Source organism: Humulus lupulus, chromosome 7 (assembly GCF_963169125.1).
Source record: "Humulus lupulus chromosome 7, drHumLupu1.1, whole genome shotgun sequence".
Classification (NCBI taxonomy): Eukaryota; Viridiplantae; Streptophyta; class Magnoliopsida; order Rosales; family Cannabaceae; genus Humulus; species Humulus lupulus.
In genome coordinates this window covers 59,420,323-59,443,264 of record NC_084799.1, presented here as the reverse complement: position 1 = coordinate 59,443,264, position 22,942 = coordinate 59,420,323, and the positions used below count along the sequence as shown (strand labels likewise).

The 22,942-nt window shown below is 38.4% G+C and overlaps 1 pseudogene; it reads left to right on the top strand.

The window, feature by feature from the left end:
• The first annotated feature begins 16,997 nt into the window (after positions 1-16,997).
• On the top strand, positions 16,998-20,579 carry LOC133791751 (uncharacterized; annotated as a pseudogene).
• Positions 20,580-22,942: the final 2,363 nt, after the last annotated feature.

The window sequence follows — 22,942 nt, the reverse complement described above, 5'->3', positions numbered from 1 at the left end:
CACCCTTAGGCCATTTATCACATGTCCCATGGCGTAATACCATCTATGACATTATACAGATATAGGGAGCTCTTAGTCCCATCACAAACACATAACCGGGTGCAGTTTTCTTACCTTTAGATTTCGCTAGCTTTGTTCAATATGATCCTCAAGCACGATCCCGTTTGAGCCTTATCGTACACCTAGTCAAAGCCATAGATTAGAATCATCACCAAACCTCAAGTCCAAAACCTAGCCTCGGGACCAATCCTGAGCCCTCGGGAAGCCCTAATTCCACCAAACGGGATGGGGGAATCAAACCCCGAACCCTCGGGCAAAAACCCTTAGAAATAACCCAAAAACCCCTTTCTAGAAATAGGGAAGCACTAAAGCGCCCTAAGGAGAGCGCTATAGCGCTACAAACAGAGCCAAAAGGCTCAGGAACTCTGGGACCTAGCGCTGTAGCGCCCAGTGACTAGCACTGTAGCGCTAGTCACAGCACAGCCCAGCACAACATTTTCCCCTTCGAACTTTCCCGAGCCAAATCTTTCCAAATCTCAACAAAACCTTAACCAAACTTCAAAATAAGCCTCCCAACATCCTCAACTCATCCCCTAAGTCCCAACCACATGAAATTCAATCACATGCACCCCAAAACTTAAAATCCACTATGGCTGAACCTAAAGCTCAAAATCTCAGCAAAACCACAGAAATCCCAAAGCTTGAAGCTAGAGTTTCTTACCTTTGATGGATGAGCTCAACCTAAGCTATCTCCCACACTTGCTTAGTCTTCACCTCCTCAAAGCTTCGGCCCCAATTTCCCTAGGATTCCCATAGAATTCTGCTTAGAAAACCAATTCAACACCAATACCAAGAACTGAATATTAACCTCAAAGTCTTTCCTCAATTGATGAGCAACCTCAGCTAGTTTCCCCAACCTGATCAAGACCCCAAGTAAACAATCTCAGCATTAAGCTCCTTTGGATTTTAGCCTCAAATCTCCAGGAGAAATTGATGGAGAATACTCAAACCGTTCTTGAGAAATTACCCTTTTTTTTTCCTTTCCTTTCCCTTCTCTTCTTTCTTTTCTTTCTTTCCTTCAGACTTCCAGCTCTTTCTACACAATCCACTAAGACATAAAGCCAAAAAAACACTTAAATCCTATCATTTATAAGCCAAATGACCACAATACCCTCCCATTAACATTTAAGCCCTTAACCCATCCAAGTGCATTCTGGTCATTTATTCCTAATTCCCGCTAATTCCTCGAGTGTCTCTAATATTTACCGCTTAATTCCCGACACCTAACTAATCACCAATTATATTCCACAATATCAAAATAGACTCCAATATATTCTCTAAATTCCCAGAAATACCCCCAGGCACGTCTCGAGCTGGGTATAAATCCCCCCCATGACTTTTTCGCTGAACCGCTCACTAGGATCGTCTCGAGTCAAAGATTACAAATATATCCACATAATAATGTGGTCTCGACAATTTATCACATATTTATACAGTTATGCCCTCAACGGGCCAAAATTATGATTATGTCCTTCTAACCTAGTCAGGGCCTACATGCATACAAATACACATAGTCATGCATCACAGATATTCAAATAATAATATAACATGCGTTTAATCATTAACTCACATATAATCCAGTTATGCCCTCCCGTCACACTAATAAAGGCCCTTAAGCCTTATTAGTAAATTTGGGTCATTACATTATGCTTAGCAATAATAGCCCTATTCATGCATGCCAATAAGTCCAGATAATGATTGTGGGCTCTGCCCTTTGTATGGATGACTATCAAGTCAATCCTATTCAGATGAGCGATTAACACTTTGTGATTTTGATAATCATACTGGGGGTGTAGCTCTAATCAGATGAGTGATTAACACTTTGAGGTGTTGTTAACCATGCTGGGGCTTGTAGCCCTAATCAGATGAGTGAATAACACGTTGAGATTCTAATAATCATGCTACGACGTGTAGTCCTAATCAGATGAGTGACTGATGAGTAAATCACTAAATTAAACCAGATGAGTGACTATGGAGTCACAAACTTGAATCAGATCAGTGATTGGTGAGTAAATCACAAACTTAAACCAGATGAGTGACTATGGAGTCACAAACTTGAATCATATGAGTGATTGATGAGTAAGTCACTAACTTAAACCAGATGAGTGACTGATGAGTGAGTCACTAATTTGGGCTCCGCACCCTTAGCCATGTGACGATGTAGTCACCTGGGCCTTTTGACCCTGGCTCTAAGTAACTAGCCATTAGGGTAGACAAGCGGCTTTAGTTTCCATCGAGCTTGAGGTCGATCAGGCATTAATGCTCATGGTGAGTCATTCAATGCTTATGTCGATTAGATCTAATATTTTTGGCTTGTGTTGAACACATCAGTGCCGTTCTTGACTCTTAAGCTAATACCATACGGCTCGTGCTGATTTCTGACTCATGGGTTAGTGCCATACACAAGTAAGCAATGCAACCATGCACATATCATATGGAAAATATCCAAATGTAGGGAATTCACCATGCTTACTTAATAATCACTAGCATAATTATGATCATGCACATTTATAGAGACTCAAGCTTTGATCAATCTCCTATTCAATATTAATCTCTTGCCCTAATCACATGTTTCCCATGCATCACATGCATCACATATTGGGTGCAGTTTTCTTACCTCTGGTTCGAGCAAGAAATAACAAATGAACGACCCTTGAGAACGATCAATCCTTTGATCCCTTAGCGGTCACCTAGTCATAACCAAATATGGAATCCAATTAATGAAATCAACAATAAAAGGTTCTTGACCTAAACCACACTCCCAGGACCTCGAATCGTACTTAAACAATTAGTAGATCCAATCTCGAACCTTAGGAATTGAAACCCCAAGCCAAAAACCCTCAAAAGTGCCCAAAATATGAATCAAGAAAAGCAGGGTAGCGCTGTAGTGCTGCCCCCCTAGCACCCCAGCGCTACAACCAGAGTTGTCTGGCCCTGGACAGCCCTGTAGCATCCTCCCTTGGGCGCTATAGCGCTAGGACCAGGCTGAAATTGCCCTGGTTCTTCCTCCTTTGAGCTTTCCAATTTCAACCTTCAAGAATTGGTCCCAAACCTCATCCAAACTCCCAAATGAACCCAAATATCCACTCTACAAGTCCTAGGCATCATAACCCAATCAACCTTTGCCAGAATCTCCCATCAATTCTCAATTATCCCACTCAAAATCCCACCTGAAATCCAAATGAAAACAAAGTAGAAAACCAAAGTTTCGATGGCTAAAAACTTACCTCAAGCTCAGAATCACACCATCGTCAATGGTAGAACATAACCCTAGACCATCAAGGTTCAACTCCCTAGCTTGGTTCCTCAAATGGAGCTTCAAAATTCAAAGAGAAAAGGAGAAGAAAAGATAAACGGGAGAAGAAGATGAAGACACTCTGTTTTCTACAGCCTTCTCAATTGTTTATATCTATCCTTAGGTGAAAAGACTAAAATACCTCCAGGCTTAAGTAAAACCCTTAACAGGCACCAAGGGCAAAACCGTCATTTCTCCTCTAATCCCGCTAATCATAATTAACGTCCTCCAATTCCTGTTATTACCAATATTCCCAATAATTAAATCCTAATAAATCATATCCCATTACCCTAATTTTCGGTAATGTACTAATCACCAAATTACCCCAAGACTCACCCCGAGCCCTGAAATTAACCCCGTTATGACCAAACCGATAACTTGCATTCAAAGATCGTCTCATGCCGAATGGCTCATACAAATTCACATTATGATGTGGTATTACTCATAATTCACCAGCATGCATGAAAATATACAAATGTGCCCTCAACTTGCCAAATTACCAAAATGCCCTTATAATGAAAAGTGGACCCACATGCATGCATTTATCATCATATAATAATATAATTCACATAAACATGCATATAATCATTTAATGACATAATAAATCAATTATGGCCCTCCCGGCCTCCTAATCAAGGTCCTAAACCTTATTAGGAAATTTGGGTCATTACAACTATCCCCTCCTTACAGAAATTTCGTCCTCGAAATTTATCTGAACCACCCAGAATATAAATTTCACAAACTGATTCCAGTTTCCTAGGTCGTCCCCTCGACCTCACTATTTCTGAACCATACCTTAACCCAAGGTATAGCTTTGCTTCTCAGAACCTTGTTCTTTCTGTTAAGATCTGAACTGGCTACTCCTCAAAGGATAACTTCACCTTAATCTCCAAATTCTCATAACTCAACACATGAGTCTCTTTTAACCCATGTCCTCAACATGGAAATATAAAATACTCTATATACGGCCGACAATGCCAAAACTGAGGTCAACCCAAAGGAAACTTAAGTCCTGATTGATCCTATCTAGGATTCAAACGGTCATATTAATCTAGGGCTCAACTTGCCCTTACCTCCTCACTCCTTTCCATGGTGATACTTTAAGGAAGATACAATCTTTTACTTGGAACTCCATGTTCCTGCTTTTTAGTTCAACAAAAATTTTCCATTTACTCTGAGAAGTGAGCATCCAAGCTCTAACCTTTTAATAATCTCAATGATTCCCCTGAACTACCTCAGGATCCAAAATTAGCATCTCACCCATCTCATTCCAATGAATGGGTGATATACATTCCTTACTATACAACGTTTCATAAGGTGCCTCTCCAATATTGGATAACCCTCTCTAATTTACCATCAGTATGAGGATAATGAACTGTACTAAACTCCAACTATATATTCATCGCCTTCTACAACCTTCCCCAAAACTTGGAAGTAAAAACAGAGTCCTCATCTGATAAGATAGAACTTGAATTCCACGAAGGCGTACTATCTCTCTCACATAGAGATTTGAATACTGATCATCTGTGTTACTCATCCTCATTGATAGAAGTGAACTCACTTTCAATACTGGTCCATAACCAATCACGCTAGCCCACTATATTGTGCAGCCCCACCACGAAACCTATCGTGATGTTTCCTTATTTCCACTATGGAATACTCAAAGGCTACAATAGTCTTATTGGTTTTTGATACTCTGTCTTGACCTGCTAACAAGTTAAGAGCTTTGCCACGTATTCCATTATGTCCCTCTCCATCCACCAAAATAAAACTTTCATATCCCAATACATCTTTCATGATGTCTGGATGAAGAGAATAAGAAAATTGTATGATATTCATCCAGAATCCCTTATTTAATCCCAGTGTCCATCGAATCCCAAGTTTGATCCCTTTTTACCATAATAAACTCATACCTGACACTGCACAATCCTTAGTTAATCCAACTTAGACTTTCCTCTCAATTCTCCATCTATGGGTCACTTAACTATTTTTCCTTTGTTCCTCTCTGAAATAATAATCTCAAGGGTACAGCTGGCCACCTGGCCCACCAGAAATTCTACTCTAGTTCTGGTCAGATCCTTTAACTAACATGATGCATAGGCAATCACTTTTCCCTGTCACTGAGGTGTCATAACAACCTACAAACTAATTATGATCTGTAAAAAGACTTAGAACTCTTTCCCAAAACACATATAATATCCTGCATGTCCAAGGAAACTCCTACCCCTAAGGCGTTCCTTGACCTTGGAAAATTTCCAACCAAGAATATATCACAATATCGTTGATCAAGACAATCACAAATCCAATTCAGATAATCTTAGAATACTCTGTTCATCTGATTCATCAAAATGGCTTGGCATTAACCAAATTCTCAGAACATCATCAAACACTCCCAATGCTCTTATCTAATATAAAAGCAGTATTTTTCATATCCTTTTCCCCGATCTTCAGATGGTACTAACCAGACCAAAGATCCACCTTGGAGAATACCACCTTATCCAATAACTGAGCCTTTAGGTCTTACAACTTTGCTGAAGCCATTCAATATAGTGCCCTAAGCCTGATTCCATCCTTGGCACCAATCCAATTACCATTTTATCTCTTTGGGTAAGGATAATCTTGACAATTCATCCTGGAAATCCATCCAGAAATTCACAGACTAATCTAGTCTATCTTGATCCTACTGGCACGATCTAAGTGGTATCCACCACACTAGCTAGGAGTTTTATGCATCCCCCCTGCAATAGATCTCTAGCTCTATATATAGATGTCATCAACATACAAGATCCATGCACAGTGCCAACTACCACAAGGGTTTCCCACTCTCAAACCCAAGAGTTACTATCATTTCCTTGCAATCTATCATTGCCTCACACTTGGTTAACCAATCCAAATCCAGGATCATACTGAAGTCAGTCATAACCAACCCTATCAAAACTACTTATGAGTCATTTCCATCATAATCTACTTCGTCTCTTAAAATCACCAATACAATATTACATTCTCATCACCACATAACCATGTGATCTGCATAACAAGTCTATGCTTCTCTAGATGCAACAAACAAAGAAAGAACATGGTACCAAAACCAGTCAGCATAATACAAAAATCAAAACTAGAAAGCTGACCTGCCACCCCTGGGGAACTAGTCTCAGTCTCTGGCTGCATCAGAGCAAACACTCGAGCTGGAGTCGAGGTGTCCACCCCCTTTTGCTCATCTTTCCTTCGCCTTGGGCAATCTTTCTTGAAATACCCAACCATTTCACATAAGAAACATGCCTTTGCTCGCTATTCTCCCAGATGATGCCTCTTACACCGAGTGCATTCTGGGTATACTTTCCACTCCTTGCTCTTGCTTGATCCAATAAATGGAGGTGTCACTATCTGAGCTCCATGCTCTCCAGCACTCTCCTTTTTAATCTGATTTCCTATGCTCTCAACAGCAAGAGCCTTCCCTACCACCTGAGCGTAGGTAGAGATTTCATGCACTAAGGCAACTCTAATGCCCTGAACTATTCTGGGATTCAATCCTTGAATAAACCTTTCCTTCTGAGCTACATCTGTGGGTACCATGTAGAAAGAAAACTTGGAAAACCCATAAAATCTGTTAACATACTCAGTTACTATTGTGTTTCCCTGAACGAGGTTTAGAAACTCATTCATCTTAGCAGTCTTAGTTGCATCACAGTACTACCTTTCATTGAACAGCTGCCTAAATTCTTTCCAGTCCATCACAACTATATCTTGTGTCTGAGATCCTACTTCCCACCATGTCCGGGCATCATCCTGCAATACATATGTAGCACAGATAACCCTATCGTGACCTACTAGCCCCATACTGTCGAGGATGGAACTGATCATGCCCATCCATTATTCAGCTCTGAATGGATCCAGGCCTCCCTCAAAGACTGGAGGGTAATACTCCTGGAATCTTCCACAAAGAAATTCCCACTTGTTCTCAACCCTAGGCTGAGCCAAAACTGGTGCCACTCCTAGCATAGCAAAGGAAGAGGTGTACCCTGTTAGGACCAGTTGTTGCTTCAAGCTCCTAATCTCTTCCTCTTGCCTCTACAATCTTAATTGCAAATCTGTAAACATTTGCTAGAAATTTTTAGGGGCAGATGAAGAACTCAAACCCTGGCTGTAATTCCCAACCTCTGTATAACCACCACCAGGTCTCATTATCTGCTTTGGATGCATACCTGCTGATTGAATCTGCGGCCAATAACTTGACCCATTACACATGGTGAGCATATTCAAAAACCTTCCCCACGGGAACAATCTTACCACACTACATTCACAAGCTACTACAGTGGTAAACACATGCTCATAACATTTGTTCATCAATTTATAACCCCTGCTCTTCCAACATTCACACCATGCCTCCAACTCCAGCATGCAAATATCACATTTATATAATCACGGAGCAGGTAATCATATAATCACATTCATATATATATATATATGTATATTCATGGAGCATGTAATCATATAATCATTTAATAGTCAAGAGCCAGGCTCCATCAGAATCTCATGTTCCCTAATACAATGTGCAGGTAAAGCATTTACATTCTATTTAAGCAGTTAAGCATATAACTATAGAAGTAGTTACCATACCCTGAGTGAAGCTATCTTTAGTGACGAGTGTACATGCCCAGCTTGTCTTCAGGAACCCTTAACCTTGGCTCGCTTTGATACCAAGTTGTAATGCCCTACTACCCAGGGACCGTTACATTGTGCATTTTAAACAATGCTAAACTCGCTAATCGAGTCATTTGGCCATAATCATGTAACTAAGTATGATTAGCAGTTTAGGGTTAAATTTTTTGGTTAAGATACAATGTTTCACTAAAATGTTTACTGTATACATTGGGATCCCAAAAATATAATTTAAAGGTTAATTACAACAAAAGATTTACAACTAGCCGACCTAAGCGGTAAAATAGGGATTAACCCTAGTTCCTCTTTAAACCCTCGACCGTGGCGGTCGAGCAGCCGCATATGTACACATCGTCTCTTAAGCTCTCCAACCCAAGGATGGTCTAGCTTTCTTTTGCCTTTACCTGCACCACATAGCACCCATGAGCCGAAGCTTAGCAAGAAAACTCAATATGCTCATAAACAATAATAACATGTTACTAAATCATAATAGGCATGCCTAGCAATAATAGCCCTATTCATGCATGAAAATAAGTCCAGATAATGATTGTGGGCCCTGCCCTTTGTATGGATGACTATCAAGTCAATCCTATTCAGATGAGTGATTACCACTTTGAGATTCTGATAATCATACTGGGGCGTGTAGCCCTAATCAGATGAGTGATTAACACTTTGAGGTTCTGATAACCATGCTGGGGCTTGTAGCCCTAATCAGATGAGTGAATAACACTTTGAGATTCTGATAATCATGCTGGGGCGTGTAGCCCTAATCAGATGAGTGACTGATGAGTAAATCACTAACTTAAACCAGATGAGTGACTATGGAGTCACAAACTTGAATCAGATGAGTGACTGATGAGTAAGTCACTAACTTAAACCAATGAGTGACTGATGAGTGAGTCACTAATTTGGACTCCGCACCCTTAGCCATGTGATGATGCAGTCACCTGGGCCTTCTGACCCTGGCTCTAAGTAACTAGTCATTAGGCTAGACAAGCGGCTTTAGTTTTCATCGAACTTGAGGTCGATCAGGCATTAATGCTCATGGTGAGTCATTCAATGCTTATGTCGATTAGATCTAATATTTTTTGCTTATGTTGAACACACCAGTGCCATTCTTTACTCTTAAGCCAATACCATACGGCTTGTGCCAATTTCTGACTCATGGGTCAGTGCCATACATAAGTAAGCAATACAACCAGGCATATATCATATGTCAAATATCCAAATGTAGGGCATTCAGCATGCTTACTTAACAATCACTAGCATAATTATGATCATGCACATTTATAGAGACTTAAGCTCTGATCAATCTCATATTCAATATTAATCTCATGCCCTAATCACATGTTTCTCATGCATCACATGCATCATATACTGGGTGCAGTTTTCTTACCTCTTGTTCGAGGGAGAAATAACAAATGAACGACCCTTGAGAATGATCAATCCTTTGATCCCTTAGCGGTCACCTAGTCATAACCAAATATGGAATCCAATTAATGAAATCAACAATAAAAGGTTCTTGACCTAAACCTCACTCCCGGGACCTCGAATCGTTCTAAAACGGTTAGTAGATTCGATTTCGAACCTTAGGAATTGAAACCCCGAGCCAAAAACCCTCAAAAGCGCCCAAAATATGAATCAGGAAAAGCAAGGTAACGCTACAGTGCTGCCTCCTTAGTGCCCCAGGGCTACAACCAGAGTTGTCTGGCCCTGGACAGTGCTGTAGCGCCCTCCCTTGGGCGCTATAGCGCTAGGACCAGGCTAAAATTGCCCTAGTTCTTCCTCCTTCGAGTTTTGCAATTTAAACCTTCAAGAATTGATCCCAAACCTCATCCAAACTTCCAAATCTACCCAAATATCCACTCTACAAGTCCTAGGCATCATAACCCAATCAACATTTGCCAAAAACTCCCATCAATTGTCAACTATCCCACTCAAAATCCCAACTGAAAACCAAATGAAACAGAGCAGAAAACCAGAGTTTCAATGGCTAGAAACTTACCTCAAGCTCAGAATCACACCCTCTTCAATGGTAGAACATAACTCTAGACCATCAAGCTTCATCTCCCTAGCTTGGTTCCTCAAATGGAGCTTCAAAATTCAAAGAGAAAAGGAGAAAAGAAGATGAACAGGAGAAGAAGATGAAGACACTCTATTTTCTACAGGCTTCTCAATGGTTTATATCTATCCTTAGGTGAAAAGACTAAAATACCCCCAGGCTTAAGTAAAACCCTTAATAGCCACCAAAGGCAAAACCGTCCCTAATCCCGCTAATCATAATTAACGTCCTCCAATTCCCGTTATTCCCAATATTCTCAAATGCTAATAAATCATATCCCATTACACTTTAATTCCCGGTAATGTACTAATCACCAAATTACCCTGAGACTCACCCCGAGCCCCGAGATTAACCCCGTAATGACCAAACCGATAACTTGCATTCAAAGATCGTCTCATGTTGAATGGCTCAAACAAATTCACATTATGATGTGGTCTTACTCATAATTCACCAACATGCATGAAAATATACAAATGTTCCCTCAACAGGCCAAATTACCAAAATGCCCTAATAATGAAAAGTGGACCCACATGCATGCATTTATCATCATATAATAATATAATTCACATAAACATGCATATAATCATTTAATGGCATAATAAATCAATTATGACTCTCTAGGCCTCCTAATCAAGGTCCTAAACCTTATTAGGAAATTTGGGTCATTACACAACGGTTCAAAACTACCCAACCTTTGACATTCCTTTTGCCAATATATATACTCCCTTCTTCCCCATTCTTTTTTACTTTGGCATTTTCACCTTCAGAAAACGAAAATACAAACTAGAAGCAAACACGAACCAGATTTTTCTTTGCATGTTCTCCAACCAAAGAAACAACGTAACCTCACCACCTTCGGCTCAGTGGGATTGTTTCTACTTCATCTTCTCAGTAGACAATCTATTCGTTTGCACGATCGACTTTGTGTAAGTTTTATAAACCTCGTTTTTTCTGTGTACCGTTCTTTTAGCTTTTCATGCATGAGAAATTTTTTCTTTGTTCTTGTTGTATTATTGAAATCTTCTCTGGAAAGGGGAGTTTTTGATTTGTATAGGCGAGTGTTGATTAGAAACAAACTCTAGGCAAGAATTTTGGTACAAATAGATAAAAACAGAACCTTTTTCTGCTATGGGATATTAGGATATGGCTTGCATGTAGCTTAAGAAAAAAAAAGGTTTTGAATTAGGGTTTTATCTCCTTTTTGGGTAACTGCCATATTTTTTCCTAGAAACCCGGGATACTTTTAAACTGACAATAATTACCCAGTCTCGCATGGGTGCACCCTCGATGCCCCGAACTTTATAATAGTTCAATGTTGGCATTTGAGTTAATCTCAACATTTTCGAGCCTTCAAGCTCAGTTAAGACGATCTCGTTATCTCGAGCTTGCAAACTCGAGTTATCAAGATCTTAACTTTTCCACTCTTTAAAATTGTGGGCCCCCACCTTTTTCTTTCTTGCTAGATGTCGCAATTTTCAAAGAATTGGTGGGGGCCCTGAGCCTGCCATTCCTTACCACCCACCAACTCCTCGACCTGAATCACTATTTACCCAAAACCAATGACTAATATGTGAGTACAAGGAAAAATTTGAATAAGAGGACATCCGAGCCCACTTTTGATGCCAAATTGACGAGGTCGAAGAGTAAAAAAGGAAGAGGCTTCAGTTTGCTGTGTATCCGGATCCCGACTCCGAGATCTGTCCAATCCCTTTAGTTCCCAACTGTAGGGTTACCGTAGCCTTCTATTCAGGTGAGCTCTCCTTCAACCTCATGGAGAGTGCTTCGACCCAACCGACTACCTCCAAGGCCCTTTCTATTCCAACCTCAGAGAACAGTTTCTTCGAGGCTGAGCATTATCGAAACTCCATGTCCTCCACCAAGCATATCTCCAAATTGCTAGATTTTCATGGGTTAAAGATATATGGCAAGATGATGTGTCGGCCTACAACCTCCAACGAGAGGAGTTGCTACGCTCCCGACGAAAATAGTCTTGATAGGAAGATTAAGCTCATGGCCTAGAGTTGAGAGCATATGCGAGCTAGGGCCCTACTGCCCTTAAGGGATTATTTCTAGAGTTTCTTGGACTATGCCGACATTGCCCCTTTCCAGCTCTAGACTAACTCCTACAGAGTCTTGGCCGCTATGAGGTCGTTGTATCATGAAATGAAGTGGGACGGGCCTTCGGCACATGAGATCCTATATCTCTTCTGCCTCAAGAGTAATCCTTCCCGAGCTTATGGCGGAGATGGGTTTTACTACCTATCGAGCTATCCGAAGGAGAATCGCTTATTCGAAGACATTCCTAATCACCCTCCAAATTTCAAAACCATCTTCTTTTGGACGAATGGGCTCGCTCATTCCCAGTTCTACTCCTTCCAACAAATTCGTAAGTATTTCTCAATGTTCATTTTTTATTCTGTTTTTCTTTGATCTTCGAGCTCGAAATGCTCACTCAAATCTTGCATGCAGCCAACTACCACCGACCAGTGTCGACCAAGGCTATGAAAGACCACAGGGAAGCGATTCTCAAGCTTTCTTACGGTAAAAAATCTCTCACTTACCTCCTCCTCGAGGATAAGCTTCGAGCTTGTGGTCTCTTGAGTGAAGGCGAGTCCACCGACGACTCGGGAATCCGAAAATATGTGAGATGGGAAGATGTCCCAATCCCAATTGCCAAACTCCCCTCTAGGAAGAGGCCCTCGAGCTCGCAAGCCCAGGTCTCCGTTCCTTGCCTACCTGTCCATGCTCGGGCACTAAAGCCTAGGATGAGGCTTCGTCGAGCTTAACAGATGGAGGTAAAGTAGTACTGGACCTGTCCATGTGGTGTCCCACTCTTCTTAGGCAGGAACCTAATGTAGTGGTTCTTTTTAATGACCCTAGGAATAATTTTCTGATCTGGTCGGGGGTGGACCTTAAAGTCCATAGGTTCGATAGTTGGTTTGGGAAATACTAGACCATGTATAGTCTAAACGAAGTTTGGGATGGGGTAGATGTCCAATATGGAACCAATGACTATAAGGATTTAACGAGACTGTCCCCCACTTATAGAGAGGGAACCCCCTTAGAGTCATCAGAAGACAGGGGGATTTCCTGGTCCCCGACCTCAAGCTTGACAGAATCTTCCAATTAGGTTTCTTTTCACTTTGAGGTCTTGTCACTCATAGTAACCTAATCAACTACTAATGTTATATCTTTTCTTTTTTCAGGTGATATAGATTATGACCTGGACAACCTCCTCAACAAGCTCATTACCTCGAGAGCCAACAAACGCCATTGGGCATCTCAAAAGGGAGGCCACCCCTCCAACCTCACCAAGAAAACCGAGCTGGTCCCTCTAGCATTGAGGCCATCTGACCCGGGCCAAGTTATCGAGTTCCTAGCACCCCCGGAAACCTCAAATATCCCTCATGCAATTCATCCAAATCGAGCCCAGCCTCCCATCCAATACCACTTTCTTTTGATCTCAACCTATGTGCCCGAATTTGTTGTTGACGGTGCTAGTGATACCTCTGGGGTTAACCTTGGTTCTGACACTTTGACTCGTGTGGGTCAAAGCTTTTGCAACCTCAGGGCTCCCCAATGGGAATTTCTGACCTCATGCCAGGATGCCAACACTCTTTTCGACAAGAGTGGGGAACTATTTTCTTCAGTTAGTTACTTTTTGACAAGCTCCCTGCTTATGTGCCAACTTTGAATTTTTGTTTTTAACATTGGTTTTTCATTACAAGCATTCTTATCTTTTGTTCAACATAAATTTATCCTGAACTGCGAGGTCACGACGAGAAAGGCGCTTGCCCAAGAGGCCAGAGATGCACAACTTAGGGTCGAGGGCGACCTTAAAAAGGCTCGGTTGGAGCTTGAAGCGGGAGATGTTGAGATCAAGAGGATCCCGTAGCTGGACGCCAAGCTAGAGGCGACCCGGAAGGAGGTTGAAGCCAGGGACTTAGAAATCAAAAGAATCCAAGAGCTCAATGCCAAACTGGAAGAGGATAAGAAGATGACTTTCAAGTTCATCGAGAGTGAGAAGGCTCGTCTTCTTGAGGAGTTCAAGACCAAAAAAGATCACACCATAGACATGGCAACGTGTCAAATTTGGGCTAACAATCCTGACCTTGACACCAACTTTCTATCTGACGGGGAGACCAAGTTTATTGCCAGTTGGCAAGCTCAATTGGAGGAGGAAGAGGCCAAGCTTGATTCTGAAGAGGCAGCAAAAGCCATCAAACAAGCCGGGACCGTGGTCGATGGAGTTGTTGATCCTTAAAGACCATTTTTTTCTAAGGGTTGTGTCCTTTAGTTTTATTTTTATCTATTTTTGTAATTAACTTCCTTTTACGCCTTTTGGGCCAAAAAAAATTGAAACTCAAGTTTTGAGTATTTTACTCTTTAATGGTAAGTTATATTTTATGCTTAAATTTCTTGCTCGAAATATTTATGCACATTGTCTAACTTTATCGTTTTTTTTTCTTTATTGCACACTACACATTTCTAGCCTCAAAATATTTCGAGTATGCCCACAAACTAATTTTTTTATCTTACAAATACTCATCGTGCTTGAGTTCAAACTTCCAAGTATTCATACATAGTTCATTCGATTGCGCACTATTTTGACTTCATTATTCTCAAAATTGAATATTATTTTTACCTCGTATCTTCGTCATGAAATACTTATTGGCATGTAACCTCATTAACCTAGTTATTTCTCGCTTATTTATAGTAACTTTTCCTCATCCTCGAGTATGGTCTCGAGGTTACGAGGTCGAAAATTATTTGCAAAAAAATTCTAGCTCTGTTTCGACTTGTGATCGTGTCGATTAGAGTTTGCTAGTTTGTTCCAGACTTGTATAATTTGTGTTAGGTTAATGATCCATACACTGTTGTTGTTTACACTTTGATTAATTTTATTTAATTTTTATTACATTTTCGAGCTTATGGTATTATCGTATACCACTTATGCCCCCTTAATATCCTATGATTGCAATCTTAGGTTTTGAATTTTGAGATCTTGCAAAAAGTATAACAATAAAAATGCACAAAATGTTGAAAAAAAATCAATGCTTTATTGATAAAAATCAGAAATTAAATACAAGTTGGGTTACAAATGAATAAACATCATTCCTACATTACTGATAATAAGGTCGTAAATGTTCACCATTCCAAGCTCGTGGAACCAATTCTCCATTCAATCTTGCTAGTTTATAAACACCAGGTCGAATGATGGATTCAATTTGGTACGGTCCTTCCCAATTAGGCCCGAGCACACCTGTAGAGGGGTCTCATTTGGCCAAAAACACGTGTTTGAGCACCAAATCTCACAATCAAAATTTTCTATCTCGAACCCTCTTATTGAAGTTTCTTGTAGCCTTTTGCTGGTATGCAACGTTCTTTAGTTGGGCTTCATCTCGTCTTTCTTCAATTAGGTCTAGAGTTTCTTCGAGTTGGGATTGGTTTGAGGTTTGTTCGTATGCCTCGCGTCTTATTATTGGGATTTCGACCTCAATAGGTGACATAGCCTCGCAACCATAAGCCGGGGAGAATGGGTATGTCCGGTTGAGGTCCGGGCTGTCGTTCTGTATGCCTATAGGACTTGTGGTAATTCCTCTGGCCATTTCCCTTTAACCTCTTCGAGCCATTTCTTAATAGAAATCTTTCGAGTTTTATTCACTACCTTGACTTGGCCATTTGTCTGTGGATGGGCCACAGAGGAAAAACTTTTGATTATCCCATTCTTTTCACAGAACTGGGTGAACAGATTGCTATCGAACTGGGTCATGCTGTCTGATACTATTTTCCTTGGCACCCCGTATCTACACATTATATTTTTTACCACGAAATCCAAGATTTTCTTCGAGGTGATAGTAGCTAGAGGTTTGGCCTTGGTCCACTTTGTGAAGTAATCAACACTGACTACGACATATTTCCTTGGTCCCCTTTTCCTGTTGGCAAGGATCCTATGAGGCCGATTCACCATACTGCAAATGGCTATGGGGAGCTCATCATAGTGAGCTTGGTAGGTGGAGCTAGGGCTGAGCAAAAACTGAGTGCACCGACCATTCGAACACCAAAAAAACTGAAACCGAAAACCAAAAAAATCGAAAATAAAAAAAACCAAAAATAGCATAAACCGCCACTGATTGGTCGGTTTGGGTTTCGGTGGTACACCGACCGCCGAAACCAAAACCGATCGATTAAGATCTTTACTTCAAATTTAAGAATTATATATATATGATATCTGTCAATGTCATCTGATATAATTATTAATAATAAATAATATTAAATAAAATTAAAAATGTAACTTCCGTCCTTCCTTTAGGATTAGGGCACCGACTTTTTCTTTCTCTCTCTCTCTCTATCATATCTTTTTCAGTTTTTTACTCACTCTAAAAAAAATGGCGGCATTACTGACCTCATCCCCTCATCCTCACTAGAGCACTCCCAATGGAAGAGGTAAAATGTCTAATTCTTTATAATATAGAGAAAAAATTGTTAAATAGTCTTCCAATAGGTGATGTAAAGTTATATTTTTTTTACCTAAATGAATAGTATTTCTTTATATGTAGTGAAACACTATTCATCAAGCTATAAATATTTTATTATTTTTTATAAACTTTTGTATATATATATATATATGAGTGTGATACTATTATATTTAATTGGGTTTTTACCGACGAAAATACCCAATGTTTATACGTTGTTCCACTTTTACACCCAATCTTTATTTTTCACGGTGAATATACCCAAACCCACATGAACTGTGTCTCCGTCACTACTTAACCCCTAACAGCGTTAAAAACGCTTATGTGGCCAATTGCGTGTACAAACCCAATCCACTTAATCCCATGTTAAATTTCATGGGGCCCAAGCCATGGCTTAGTCTTACAAGTCCAAGTCCACTTTTATATTTTGGGTAGACTCATCTCTCCATCTCTACGGACACACACAAACACACACTTCCTCCCTCCTTTTTGCTCATTCTATTCTCCTCTCTCACTGCCAACCAAAGCTAAGCTAAGCTCTCTCTGCCATGGAAAACCACGATCATCAACACTGTTACGAATCCCCTCAAAACCCATCTCCCTCTACCACCACCACTACCATCATTGCTCCCACCTGCTGCAAATGTGGAGCCGCTGCCACCTTCAACCCTCCTCCGGCATGGTCTGAAATCTCTCCTCCCCGAAACTATCATCCTATTTGAGCTCCGGCTATCAACCTCCCTCCCAACCAATCTCAACAAGCTATAATACTCGCTCCAGTTCCCCAAGCCCAGAGGGTCCCCGTCGCAACGCCGCCCTTTCATTTCCAAACCCCGTCGAAGCGAATTCAATCCCTTGAAGACATCCGCCGATTCCACGAATCCTTTGCCGGGAAGAACTTCCTGGGTTTCGTCGTCGCTCTTTCGGAGTCCATCCGCGACCGCAAGATTTCCGACCCGTGTCACCAATCCCCAATCACAGACTCCATTGTCTCCATTCTGGAAACCCTAATCCAGTGGGTCGACGAGATCCTGCCAGCCCAGATGGCATCGCGGTACGGAAACGTCTCGTATAGGGTTTGGCAGGAGCGATTGGTGGAAAACAGTGGGACCCTAATGCTCCGATTCCTCCCCAATGAACTCCGATCGTCTACGGTCGAGATCATCCTTTACTTCACCGATAGTTTTGGGAATTCCAGCCATATCGACTATGGTACTGGCCACGAGACCAATTTTGCGGCGTGGTTGTATTGCTTAGCGAGGTTAGAAGTGATCAAGGAGGAGGATTATCAGGCAGTAGTGGTTAGAATCTTCGTCAAGTATATGGCTCTGATGAGGAAATTGCAGATTGTTTATTTCTTGGAGCCTGTTGGTTCTCACGGGTTTTGGGAACTTTTTTTTTTTCAATTAATATTTTAAAGCATATGTGTCTGGGTTTGTACACGCAATTGGCCACGTAAGCGTTTTTAACACTGTTAGGGGTTAAGTAGTGACGGAAACACAGTTCATGTGGGTTTGGGTATATTCACCGCGAAAAATAAAGATTGGGTGTAAAAGTGGAACAACGTATAAACATTGGGTATTTTCGCCGGTAAAAACCCTATTTAATTATTTTATTTCTTAAAATGAATAAAATATTTTTTAAAAATATAATATTTAAATGATGTAGAGAAAAAATAGAGAAGTTGATATATGGTATAATGTAAAAGTTTGAGGTAAATTATAAAAAGAAATATGTTTTGGTGATGTATTTTGTAATACATTTTCTCTATAATATTTAGCTAAAACTCACAAAAACACATTCTATCAGCTCCTTTATACATATATTTATAATAGCTATGCACAAACTTCAATTAATTCATATCTACATTTACATATCATTTATATAATATTTTAATATTATTATTTTTCTTTATAAGCTTTCTCTCTCCCATTTAGTATATATATATTTATTATTTCTTTTTTCTTTTTCAATTATTTTATTTTACTTTAATTAATAAAATATGTTTAAAGATATAATATTTAAATGATGTAGAGAAATATATAGAGAATCTGATGTATAGTATAATGTAAGATTTAGAGGTAAAATAGAAAAAAATATTTTTTGAAGGTATTTTAAAGAATGAAGTAGAGCATCCATTGGAAGTGCTCTAACAACAATATCTCAATCTCATTCCTCCATAGCCCATTCCATCCATCTCACTTAGTCACCGGGGTCGTTTTCACGAAGTGATCGAGCTGTTGCAGTCCGCTGTCTTCACTTCTGCTGCTCACCCCAAAAATTATACAGTAAGTTTCCTTCTATTTTCTTGAGCATAAAATGTTTTAATTAGTTTTGGGTATATTAAATGTTCTTCTGCTTTTGTTTGTACCATATATGTGTTTATGTTTGACTGTTTCGTTATGTTCTTGAGCTATATTGTTTTAAAATATCACTTGGTCTACTATCTTGGTTATCCTGTAAGTTGTAGATTATATAAAATGGTTTTTTGTTTAACGTATTTAATGGGTTTGACTGTTTGAGAGGAAAAAAAAAAAAAGATGAGTCGCCTTTCCTTACTTCATTTCAATCAGTAAGTAGTTGCACTTGCACTAGATTTATGGCTTACTGTTAATGAAGTCGAAAGGCTCTGTTTTGTTTATTTTAGTATTAAAATAGCTTGATTTATAAGTTTAACTTCCCATCCTTGGAAATATTCTTCTTTGACCACTAATTGTAGTATTATTTGATTAAGCTACACGTGGGTTTTCAATTAATATAAAGAGTTATGAATCTATAATTTTATTAATATTTTTTTAAAAGCATATATTTGACAAGGATAAACCAATTTATGTACTTTAGTAAATATGTATATATATATTACTGTTTGTAGTATTCTTTAGATTTGCCTCCACGAATTATATATATATATAACCAATGAGAAGTCTTCTATATATATATGCATATATATATACTATATACAAGCAACGTTTAGTATGCATGTTTGCTTAGTTTTATTTATAGAATTTATTAATTATTTTTATTAAATTTATATTAATGTCATATAAATTTTAAATAAATATCATATTTTAATTAAATAATTTGTTTATGTTTGTTATAGTTTTTTAATTTAAGGGTGACAATAAGAGATTATATATTATATGTTTAATATAATATTAAATATTATACGTAGATTTTAAATTTAAGTTTCTTGCTAATTTTTTTTAAAAATAATTTGTTGCTAATTGACATTAGATTATTTTATATGTTTAATATGATATTATTCTAATAAGTGAGTTTAAGTTTAAATAAATTCTATTTAAGTAATAAAATGTATAATTTTATTATTTTAAAATAATTATCATTGTAAAATATCTCAAAAATATTTTATTTTAATTTTTCTAATTATTTATTATTTTAAAATAATTACCATGGTAAATTATCTAAAAAATATCATATTTTAATTTGTTTAATTATTTGTTATTTTTAAATAATTATCATTGTTAAATATCTCAAAAATATCATATTTTAATTTTTTTAATTATTTATTTTATTTTATTTAAGTTTAAGTGTTTACAAACTACCGTTAAATATAAGAATATTATGTTAAATATAATAATATTTCGTTAAAGTTAACATTAAAAAAATAAAAAACCATTAAAACCAAGAATTTCCGTTATCTACACACTTATTATATAGAAGAGATATATATATATACTTAATTGTTACACATATATAATTATATATTAGTCAATTTGATTGTTGCATCAATTTTGGATTATGCGATAGTGGTCATGTTCATTTTTTTTCTCATTTATATATCCTCTTTGTATAAACACTTTTCAGATTTGGTATATGTTTGCTATATTGGTTCTATATTTTTTACGGTGTTATATCTTGTGTTTGTTGACGTAATTATGTTTATATTTGATGCAATAGTCCTGTATAATTTTTCTCTAGCAATATGGATAACGAGGAAAATTTAGAAAACATGATGGACGAGTGGATGAAGTATGCAGGAACTAATTTGTCAAATTCTGGTGGATAAGAACAAGTGCAAGAAAGAAAAAAAGAGAACGTAAGAAAGAAGAGGAATGATCAAGTAACACAAGACAATGGAAAAGAAAAGTCATAGACAAAGACAAAGACAAAGACAAAGAGAAGAATGAAAAAGCAAAAGAGATTGAAAGACCAGATAAAAAGCAGTAAGTTGGAAAGAAAACATCTAGTGTGTGGGATCATTACACTATGCTGCCAAATTGTGATCTCGAGAAGCCAAGGGTTGCTTGCAATTATTGTGGTACAGATTATGATGCTGATACAAAGTTCAATGGGACTAGCAAGTTATGGGCACATGTGAAGAGAAAATGTAAAAAGTGTCCTTTTAGTGACTAGGTGGAGCAAAACAAGAAACAACAATCAACTCTGGATAGATTTACTAAAAAGACAACAACTTGCAACGAAGAAGAAGTTGTTTCAAGTGGATTGTCATTAAGGTTTAATCAAAACATTGTTAGGAAAGAAATATCTAAATATGTCATTATGGATGAGCTACCTTTTAGGCATGCGGATGGAAAAGGATTTCAAAAGCTTATTAGACATTTCTTTCCCACATTCCAATTCCCATCAAGATTCACTGTGGCGAGGGATATTTATCAAGTGTTTTTGGATCAAAAAAAGGAATTGAAGTCTATTTTGGCAAAGCATAGAGTATCGTTGACCACCGATTGTTGGACATCCATCCAGAATATTAGATATTTGTGTTTGACTGCACATTGGGTTGATGATAATTGGACAATGCAGAAGAGGATTATCTACTTCATCCAAGTTCCTAGCCATAAAGGAGACTTGGTGGGGAAATAGTTGATAAATTGTCTTAAAGAGTGGGGTATCTCAAAAGTTTTTGTAGTGACGGTTGATAATGCTACTTCAAATGATGTTGCACTAAGAAAATTGAAGGGGGGCTTGTTGGAAAAAGACAACACCATTCCATTGAATGGTGAAATGTTCATATGAGGTGTTCAACTCATATTTTGAATCTAATAGTAACTAATGGCTTGAAAGAGTTAAGTGAAGCAATTTCAAGTATTCCACATGTAGTGAGGTATGTGCGGTCATCTCCAGCTCGATTGAAAAGGTTTAAGGAAAGTTGCAAGGATGAAAACATTGAATCAAAAGCCTTGTTATGCTTGGATGTAGTCACCAGATGGAACTCCACCTACATGATGTTAGAAGCTGCTATAAAATTTAAGAAGACTTTTGAGAATTTAGAAGCGGATGCAAACTACACGAGGTACTTTGATGAAGAAAGAATGGATGGTCCCCCAAATATCTTAGACTGGGAAAAAGCAGGAGTGTTTGTGGAATTTTTAAGGAGATTCTATTATCTTACTAAGTGATTTAGTGGGCCATTATATGTCACATCCAATCTATTCCTTCCAGATATTCTAAAAGTTCAAGTTGATTTAACTGCTATGGCTTCTAATCCTGATACTTTATTGGGGACTATGGCAGTTGGCATGAAGCAAAAATATGACAAGTACTGGGGAAGAATTTAGAAGATGAATATGTTGACATTTATTGCCAATATCTTTGATCCGAGTTATAAATTAGAAGTTGTGAATAGAGGTTTCAGATTTATGTACACTTCAAGTGAGGTTGACAAAATGATTAAGTTAGTTACAAATACGTTGACATGATTGTATGCTTTTTATAAACAACAACAACCATTTCAGCCATCTCAATCTCAATCTCAACCATCTCATAATGTTATTATGCCCATAACAGAAGCATTTCTTCAAGGGAAACTACAACTTAGTGATGACATTGAAGAAGATGATCTTGAATACTACTTGAGTGATCGTCATGAGATGCTTGATCCTACATTTGATATTCTACAATGGTGGAAACAAAATGGATTCAAGTATCCAGTTGTTGCACGCATGGAAAAGATGTATTGGCTGTTCAAATGTCTATAGTAGCATCTGAATCATCTTTTTCTACGGGTGGGCGAATCCTAGATTCCTTCAAGAGTTCTTTATCCCTGAGGATGGTGGAGGCTTTGATTTGTTCTAAAAACTGGTATACTTGTGAGTCTGAAGAACCTGTTGTAGTTCGAGAATACATGGATGAGGTTGAAGGTTTAGAGGCATGTGAACAAGTTTTTCCAGGTAATAAATTACTTAATACCTCATGTTAATTGAAGTTTTTTTATGTATATATTAAATATTTTTGAAATGTTGTCAGGTGATGGATCAGGTGTTACTACTACTAAGAATCTTGACAATGGGTTTGGGAGTGGGAGTGAGACAGATAAAAACAATTTAAATTTTACGTGTTTTTTATGGACTTCGATATGATTTGTGTTGTGTTATTGAATTTTGGACATTGGAGGACTATGTGATATGGTTT